The sequence below is a fragment of the Oncorhynchus mykiss genome, chromosome 13, assembly GCF_013265735.2.
Source record: "Oncorhynchus mykiss isolate Arlee chromosome 13, USDA_OmykA_1.1, whole genome shotgun sequence".
In the NCBI taxonomy this organism is placed as follows: domain Eukaryota; kingdom Metazoa; phylum Chordata; class Actinopteri; order Salmoniformes; family Salmonidae; genus Oncorhynchus; species Oncorhynchus mykiss.
Window position 1 is genome coordinate 27,309,962 of NC_048577.1, and position 10,289 is coordinate 27,320,250.

Consider the following 10,289-nt stretch of genomic DNA (forward strand, 5'->3'; position numbering starts at 1 on the left):
GAGTTAGAGCTACAGGATGCTAATTTCTGTTTGAAAAATCTAGCCTACTGACAGGATGAGGTCAATATCCTTCCAGGATACCAGGGCCAGGTTGATTAGAAAGGCCTGCTCGCAGAAGTGTTTTACGGAGCGTTCGACAGTGATGAGGGGTGTTCGTTTGACCGCGGACCCATAACGGATGCAGGCAATGAGGCAGTGATCTCTGAGATCCTGATTGAAAACAGCAGAGGTGTATTTGGAGGGCAAGTTGATCAGGATAATATCTTTGAGGGTGCCCATGTTTACGGATTTAGGGTTGTACCTGGTGGGTTCCTTGATAATTTGTGTGATATTGAGGGCATCTAGCTTGGATTGTAGGACGGCCGGGGTGTTAACCTCACGAGGGTAGGAGGCACTATTTTCACCTACGGATTAAAAGCGTGCCCAAAGTAAACTGCCTGTTTCTCAGGCCCAGAAGCTAGGATATGCATATACAGTAGGGCAAAAAACGTATTTAGTCAGCCACCAATTGTGCAAGTTCTCCCACTTAAAAGATGAGAGGCCTGTAATACTTTTTTGCCCCACTGTAATTGGTATATTTGGATAGAAAACACTCTAAAGTTTCCAAAACTGTTAAAATAATGTCTGAATATAATAGAACTGATATGACAGGCGAAAACCTGAGAAAAATCCATCCAGGAAGTGGGATTTTATTTTTATTTTCGTAGTTTTCCATTGACTGCCTATATAGATTCCATTGATTTAGGACTCAAATTACACTTCCTATGGCTTCCACTAGATGTCAACATTCTTTAGAAATGGTTTCAGGCTTATATTCTGAAAAATGAGAGTCAGACCACTCTGAATGAGTGGACCATTCAGTGTTCCAGAGATGTTTCATGCGCGAGACCGAGAGCGCGCCTTTCTTGTTTACCTTTTATATTGACGTTATTGTCCTGTTGAAATGTTATCTATTATTTAGGCTAAAAACAACCTGAGGATTGATTATAAACATTGTTTGACTTTACTGATACTACTCAGATTTTTCGTCTGGCTGTTGTGATTGCCTTTAAAACATGTTTTATTTTTTTCCTTTATTTATCTAGGCAAGTCAGTTAACACCACTTGGGGCTAGGGGGCAGAATTTTCACTTTTGGATAAACAGCGTGTCCAATTTCAACTTCCTGCTACTCATGCCAAGAATATAGGATATGCATATTATTCATAGATTTGGATAGAAAACACTCTGAAGTTTCTAAAACTGTTTGAATCATGTCTGTGAGTATAACAGAACTTATGTAGCAGGCAAAACCCAGAGGACTAACTGTTCAGATTATTTATTTATTTTTCCCCTTTCTCTGTTCCCTGAGTTGTCATTGCCCAGGGATATTTCTTAGGAACCTGTTTTCAGTTCCTACCGCTTCCACTGGATGTAACCCGTCTTTGGAATTTGGTTGAGGTTATTCCTTTGTGCAATGAAGAAGTACGCCAACGAGGAACTGGGTACACTGTTGAGAGTTGCGCAAGACATAAAAAGTATCGCTGGTTTGTTTTCATTCCTGTATTGAACACAGAAAGACCCGTCTACAATTTGATCGATTTGGGTAAGACAACAACAGCTAAGACAACAACTGGTAAGACAACAACAGTTAATCAGCTAAGACAACAACAACAGGTAAAATGGAGATGAATGGGCAGAGAGGGTCAGTTAACTACACACAGGGCCTGAGTTCGGGGCTGTGGCCGACAGATAAGCAAAATGGAGACCTGTGATTAATTTACAATCCAGCAGGCATCAGCTATGTAGCCAATTGATCATAGGGTCCAGTGAACAGCAATATATGAACCAGGGAAGCCGATATGGTAGTCTTTACTACACTGACCGGGAGATGCGCCTGGCTCGAGGCTAACTGGTGCTAGCTTCGGGACAAGGGTGTTAGCCACTATAGCCAAGCCGGTGCAAAGGTCCAGAGCTTACGGCAGGAATCCAGTGATGTAGTGGCTTCTCGTCGTCTTAGTGGAGAGTCTGGGAGGCATCAGCTGTGTAGCCGAGGGATCATAGGGTCCACTGAGCAGGCCGGGAGATGGGCCTGGCTCAAGGCTAGCTTGAGGCTGGGCCACTCGGTAGCAGCTAGCTAGCTGCGATTATCTGGTGTAATGGTCCAGAGTTTACGGCAGGAATACGGTGATGTAGTGGAGAAAAACAGTCCGATATGCTCAGGGTTGATATCACGCTGTGCAGACTGGCAGGTACTATCCAGGCTAAAAGCGGCTGGTGTCTGAGCTAAAAAGATAAAGGCCGCTAGCAGTGGCTAACAATGACTAAATAGCTAGTAGCTAATCAGCTGGTTAGCTTCTGATGGCTAGCTCCTGATGGAGGTTCTAGCTATAAGGTCTAAAAAATAGCAGATCCTTATCACATTGAGTGAGGCGGGTTGCCGGAAGATATATTTAATTTAAAAATGGAAAAAGAGATTGAAATATCTACAAAAAAGACAAAAAAGTTTTGGAATAGTTATTTTATTTCAGTTTACTAAATAGTGTTGCCCTAATTACTTTTTCTATAATGAGCATGGAGGTTTCCCCCATCAACCAGTCATAGGTACCGGAGACAAAGAGCCTCAGCCTGTATTACTAGACACCTCATAGTGAGCTACAGGTAGGAATCAGCAATGAATCCCAATAATGAGACACTTCTGGGGAGGGGTGTCAGCAACATTTAAAAAAATATATATATAGTGTTTTATGACAAACCGTTTTTTACAAATCCGTCAAGAAACCAACTTAGACTTTACCGGGAAATGCTTTACTTACAAGCCCTTAACCAACAGTGCAGTTCAAGAAGAAGAAAATATTTACCAAGTAGACTAAAATAAAAAGTAATAATAAAACGTAACACAATGATAATAACAATAACGAAGCTATATAGAGGGGGCACAGGTATCGAGTCAGTGTGCAGGGGTACAGGCTAATTGAGGAAATCTGAACATGAAGATGGGGGCGTCGTGACTATGCATAGGTAACAAACAACCAGAGAGTAGTAGCAGTGCACAAAAGGGAAGGGGTTGGGGGGGGTCCGAAACTTGGCCCGCCGGTACCGCTTGCCGTGCGGTAGCAGAGAAAACAGTCTATAACTTGGGTGACTGGAGACTTTGACAATTATGTGGGCTTTCCTATGACACCGACTAGTGTATAGGTCCTGGATAGCAGGAAGCTTGGCCACAGTGATGTACTGGGCGGTTCGCACTACCTTCTGTAGTGCCTTAGGGTCAGATGCTGAGCAGTTGCCATACCAGGCGGTGATGCAACCGGTCAGGATGCTCTCGATGGTGCAGCTGTATTACCTTTTGAGGAGCTGGGGACCCGTGACAAATCTTTTCAGACTCCTGAGGGGAAAAAGGTTTTGTTGTGCCCTCTTCATGACTGTCTTAGTATATACCCGCGTGGGTGATTGAAAGATGAACTTAGGTCCACACTCCAGTCCAGTTGATGGTGGTAATGCACCTTAAAGTTGGTTGCCAACCGCCATATAAAGTCCAAAGAAGAAAAAGAAGTCTGAAGGAAGGAGAAATGACGAGAAACCAATTTGGTTTACCATCGCGACTGGTTACCTATTTTGATGTGATATGAAAGTATTGTGTGAATTTATGTTGATGTGATATGATTTATGTTTCTAGAAACGTATCACAATTGAGAATCGTTTCACATTTACATGGAATATTTGACTATTTTAGCTGCCAGAGCCAGTCTTCCCCTGAAAATAACATACAGTCCTTGGACCTCGAGGAGTAACGTGAGCAGCAATCACATGTAGAAACAATAACAAAGCGTACTCCCTGCCCGTTTCGGTAAATAGCTGAGGGATGGAGCTGGAGAAATGCAACCATCCATGACATCAACACGATAGTTTTAACCATGTTTTGAGGATATACAGTGTTTGTTTATATTAACTGACAAACATTGGAGTAAAAAAAGCGTCTATTTTGGGGTTCTGATGGGGTACGACAGTTGAACTAAGCTCATGAGGCATTTATAAGTGAATTCTTCAAGAAACAGATGGGTACTTACCATTAATGTATACATCCCAAAATGGATGTAACAACTGCTGATTGCCCCTTTAAGACTACATATTGGGCTAATCTAATAGGAGATATTGAGGACTACCGTATTTCAGACATTGTCATTGGATGCATTTAATCAACTGGTAACGTTTTGTTGATGGTCCACTCTTGATGTTCTACACGTTACAGGGTAGCTTCAGCCATTCCTACAGAACAACATTAAAGTTGTCGCCTTTCTATTTGTAGTCTTAGTGGCCTCCATCATACTTAATGGAAGAAGTTTATTATTATTATGTAGTCTGAATCCGTGGAGCTGCAGGGATTTGTAGTCTTAGTGGCCTCTATCATACTTAAATGGAAGAAGTTTGTTATTATTATTATTTGTAGTCTGAATCCGTGGAGCTGCAGGGATTTGTAGTCTTCGTGGCCTCCATCATACTTAATGGAAGTTTATTATTATTATTATTATTTATAGTCTTGCATGTTGTCTACTTTGATGCTAATTAGCATGATCGGATCCGTGAATAAAGGATCCTCATTAGTTCCTGCCAAGGCAGCAGCTACTCTTCCTGGGGTAGAGCAAAATAAAGGCAGTTATACAATATTAAAAACATTACAATACATTCACAACACACGGTGTGCCCTCAGTCACCTTGTCCTAGAGAGATTTACATGGTTGTCAAAACGTCACACCAGGGTAAGCCTAAACAAACACAGCCGTATGGGAAAAATGAATGGTGGAAAAACGATTGGAGCCATTTCCCTGTTTGACCTCTAGTTGTTATGGATATTATGACTCTACAGCGCCCCACAGTGGACGTGTCAAAATATGTTACATTGATAAAGCACACTTTATTTAACCTCAATGTCATTCTCTCACGCTCCTTCAGTCTCCCTAACTGGGTACAACTCTTTCCACAATGGGAACATTAGAAAAGCTTTTCTCCTGTGTGTGTCCTCTCATGCCTTTCCACGCTCCTAAACCACTTAAAACTCTTTCCACACAAGGAGCAGTGGTAAGGCTTCTCTTCTGTGTGTATTCTCTTGTGTGTTTTCAGGCTCCCTAACTGAGTAAAACTCTTTCCACACTGGGAGCAGTGATGTCGTCCTGCTGGTTTGGCCGTCTCAGGGTCTGGTTCCCCTGAAGGACTCTTCCTGCTGTCAGAACGAGAGTCTGGTCTCTCTCCTGTCAAAGACAAACAGATTATTTAAACAGAGACCTGAATGAAACCTCACATGATAAAACTTCCTATGACGTTTAATCTAGACTAGATCCCTCAATCACTTGAACACCACAAGGAGGCGCTAGAGCCCGATGGGACAAGGACGTCCCAGCCGGCCAAACCCTCCCCTAACTTGGATGACACTGGGCCAATTGGGATACAGCCTGGATTAGAACCAGGGATTGTAGGGACTCCTCTTGCACTGAGATGCAGTGCCTTAGAATGCTGGCCCACTTGGGAGGCCCTGCTTAAATATTTATACCCGGAGTCTGACATCGTTCTGATATTTCTTAACTCACAATATTGAACTAACTTGTTATAGTATTTAGTAATTGTTATGGATTACTGGCTCGATCTTCTAGAGTACAGATGTTACCATTTTTACAGATGCACGTGTTGATTAGTGCAGATTTTAATCAGTGAGAATCAAACTTGACATCTGACATCTACATCCACTTGACATTGCATTTTAAGTTTCTGATTAATTCAGTCAAACTAACAGAAAATGATAAATAAGCAGCGACGTTACAATACATCATGTAGATGTACATAATGAACAGACTAGGTCTATACTGCTCATACATGGTGTAACAATACATCATGTGCGGCTTTAAGGCAATGCTGTTAGTGTGAGGTATAATCTAGTGGACGGAACGTTTCTTTCAACATCAGCAACAGTTAGTCAGACACCTCGGTAGCTTGCTAAACAAAATAGCCGACCCAATAAAGCTCTTTAGACGCGTTCGTGTATATTAGCCACTGTGTTTTAAACCCCCTTCTGTCGTCTAGTTAGTTATCCGATTTAATTGAATATTTTTCGTGTTGTTGTCATTAGTCAGCTAGCGGGCTAGTTAAGTTAGCATTAGCCTAGCTAGCTAACATCCCAGACCATGAGCTCACTAAACTACTCTCGTCCTGCTAAAGAAGAGGAGGTCTGCTGGACGGAGGAAGATGGTCTGTGGGTGAACATTGTCGTGAAAGAGGAAGAGGAGGCTGTCACAAAACAAAACAAGTAGAGGGTGAGGCTGTTACAGTGAAAGAAGAGGAGGATGTTACAGTAAAAGGAGAGGAGGATGCAGTTTATGGAGTGAAAGAGGAGGAGGGGGAGATGACTGTTACATCGAAAAAGGAGGAGGAAGAAGAGGAGGAAACTGGATATCTGGGCCCGGTTTCCCAAACGCATCTTAAGGCATCCGATGGTTCTAACGGTGAACTTAGCCATAAGATGGTTTTGAGAAACCGTTCCCTGACTTAGTAACTGTGTTGTAGCCACAATTTGGTTACCTATAAGTACAAACAGTTATGTTTTTGTTTTATATTTACAAAATTAAAATTACATTTTAAATGTTTTCTTTACTCAAGTATGTCAATTGGGTACTTTTTCCACCACTGTATTTTTATAACGATCCCTTGCGTCATGCAGCCATTCCTCTGGGTAACCCTGCTGTCTGAAACACTCATCTAGACATTCCTCTGGGTAACCCTGCTGTCTGAAACACTCATCCAGCCCTTCCTCTGGGTAACCCCGCTGTCTGAAACACTCATCCAGCCATTCCTCTGGGTAACCCCGCTGTCTGAAACACTCATCCAGCCCTTCCTCTGGGTAACCCTGCTGTCTGAAACACTCATCCAGACGTTCCTCTGGGTAACCCCGCTGTCTGAAACACTCATCGAGACAGTCGGCTTGTTTGTCATAGTCACACTGTGTACTACAAATCCTGTGTATGCAACTGTATTGGCTGATGGGGAGGTTATTTTTTAGGGGTGTAGGGTGGAAGCTGTCTCTGCGTAACAGGGAATTCCTGTCAGTCGGCCTCCTGTATAGGTCTGTGCTAAAGCCACTCCCCTCCCTCTTAATCAAAATGTCCAGGTAACTTGTTTCATGCGCATCAAAGGTGAGGGTGAATTTCAGATGTTCACTGCTTGTATTGATGAAGGAGTGGAATCGATGAAGTTCCTCTGCTGTCCCCTGGAATAGAAGGAACACGTCATCAATGAAGCCTTTTTCGGAGCCTGATGTGCTATAATGGATTGTTAGGGCTGTCAATCACATTCTTCTCTAACAAACCCCACATACAGATTGGAATAATTAGATGCTATTTTGAAACTACAATGACCATAATGCACTGCGTGTCTACTTGTCTTTATTTTACACCTGCTATGATTAAGGTTTTACTGCTAACCTACAAAGCATTACATGAGCTTGCTCCTACCTATCTCTCTGATTTGGTCCTGCCGTACATACCTACACGTACGCTACGGTCACAAGACGCAGGCCTCCTAATTGTCCCTAGAATTTCTAAGCAAACAGCTGGAGGCAGGGCTTTTTCCTATAGAGCTCAATTTTTATGTAATGGTCTGCCTACCCACGTGAGAGACGCAAACTCGGTCTCAACCTTTAAGTCTTTACTGAAGACTCATCTCTTCAGTGGGTCATATGATTGAGTGTAGTCTGGCCCAGGAGTGTGAAGGTGAACGGAAAGGCTCTGGAACAACGAACCGCCCTTGCTGTCTCTGCCTGGCCGGTTCCCCTCTTTCCACTGGGATTCTCTGCCTCTAACCCTATTACAGGGGCTGAGTCATTGGCTTACTAGGGCTCTTTCATAGCGTCCCTAGGAGTGGTGCGTCACTTGAATGGGTTGAGTCACTGATGTGATCTTCCTGTCTGGGTTGGCGCCCCCCCTTGGGTTGTACCGTGGCGGAGATCTTTGTGGGCTATACTCGGCCTTGTCTCAGTTTGGTAAGTTGGTGGTTGAAGATATCCCTCTAGTGGTGTGGGGGCTGTGCTTTGGCAAATTGGGTGGGGTTATATCCTTCCTGTTTGGCCCTGTCCGGGGTGTCATCGGATGGGGCCACAGTGTCTCCTGACCCCTCCTGTCTCAGCCTCCAGTATTTATGCTGCAGTAGTTTGTGTCGGGGGCTAGGGTCAGTTTGTTATATCTGGAGTACTTCTCCTGTCCTATCCGGTGTCCTGTGTGAATTTAAGTATGCTCTCTCTCTCTCTCTCTCAAAGGACATGAACTCTAGGACCATGCCTCAGGACTACCTGACATGATGACTTCTTGCTGTCCCCAGTCCACCTGGCCGTGCTGCTGCTCCAGTTTCAACTGTTCTGCCTGTGATTATTATTATTTGACCATGCTGGTCATTTATGAACATTTGAACATCTTGGCCATGTTCTGTTATAATCTCCACCCGGCACAGCCAGAAGAGGACTGGCCACCCCACATAGCCTGGTTCCGCTCTAGGTTTCTTCCTAGGTTTTGGCCTTTCTAGGGAGTTTTTACTAGCCCCCGTGCTTCTACACCTGCATTGCTTGCTGTTTGGGGTTTTAGGCTGGGTTTCTGTACAGGACTTTGAGATATCAGCTGATGTACGAAGGACTATATAAATACATTTGACGATTGGGACGATAACGTCCCACACCCTCTAAAGAGGTTAAGCATATCCCAGTTTAGGTCACCTAACAGAACGAACTCTGAAGATAGATGGGGGCAATCAATTCACATATGGTGTCCAGGGCACAGCTGGGAGCTGAGGGGGGTCTGTAACAGGCGGCAACAGTGAGAGACTTATTTCTGGAGATAATAATTTGTAAAATTATGTACGAAGGACTATATAAATACATTTGATTTCATTTAAAAGAGACAGAAGAATGCACAATGGTCAATGCTATCTGGAATCCTTGGGACATCCCTACCTTAACCCCTACTTTCACCATTTTAAATGTCAACTTAAATGGGCTAGGGACGTCCCAAGGATGTATCTCTACCTGAAAATACATGATCTAAGTGATTGATCGTTGGTATTCAGCAGTCAAAGCCTTATTTACTTTAATGAACTACTAAAATTGTGATTTTGTCACAGCAGCTCTACACTTTGACTGACTGATCCATCCCTCCTCAGCCTTCCTCTCCTCTCCTCTGAAGACCCAGTGAGGGACTGATTAGGAAGAACACTAACAGCCAGAGAGGTGAGAGGTCACAGATGGTAAATATTTATGTCCCCTTAGTGGTTCATCACGAAAGCAAAAGGGAATATGTTCCATCATGTTTATTTACATTAGTGCAAATTGTCCACTGATGTGGGTGTAATTTCTCACTCCTTTTGGCTGTATGAAAGTTAATTTCCCCTCAGACACAAACATTTGTCCTTTGGTAATTTGTGTAGAATGTACTTTTCACCCCATCTTTTTACATTGCTGATGCATATTCAGTGGCCTGACTGCGTCAAAGGCCCATCCTGGTAGATCTGAACCTATTGCAACTTGGAGAGATCAGATAACAGAAGTCACATTTAGGTGCCAGGTGTAACTGACGCCATAGATGCTACATATCCATTACTTTGAGTGTTTTATATAATGTGACTAAATGTGTTGCAGGGACAGTCAAGAAATGGAACGGCAAGGCCACAGAACATGACATAAGCAGAGCTGTGGGAGATCACCTCGAGCCGAGGGTGGTGTTTACCACTCCTTCAACAGGCTTGAAAAGTGGGATTGATCAATTTGTTTGTTTCTGTTTTTTATACTAAAGAGGGACCAAGACTCTTTGGATTGGTCGGTCATTGGGTTCATATATATCTCCCTCACTAACTTTAAGCATCAGCTGTCAGAGCAGCTTAACGATCATTGCGCCTGTACACAGCACATCTGGAAATAGCCACACCCAACTACCTCATCCCCGTATTGTTATTTATTTTTGCTCCTTGGAATCCCAGTATCTCTACTTGCACATCTATCACTCCCGTGTTTAATTGCTAAATTGTAATTATTTCGCCACTATGGCCTTACCTCCTTACTCCATTTGCACACACTGTATATAGATTTTTCTGTTGTGTACTTTTGTTTATCCCACGTAACTGTGTTGTTTTTGTCGCACCGCTTTGCTTTTTCTTGGCCAGGTCACAGTTGTAAATTAGAACTTTAGCTCAAACTGGCCTACCTGGTTATAAAAATAACATTGTTGAAATCAAATCAAGCTTTATTTATACAGCACATTTCAGACATGGATGCAACAATGGTGTT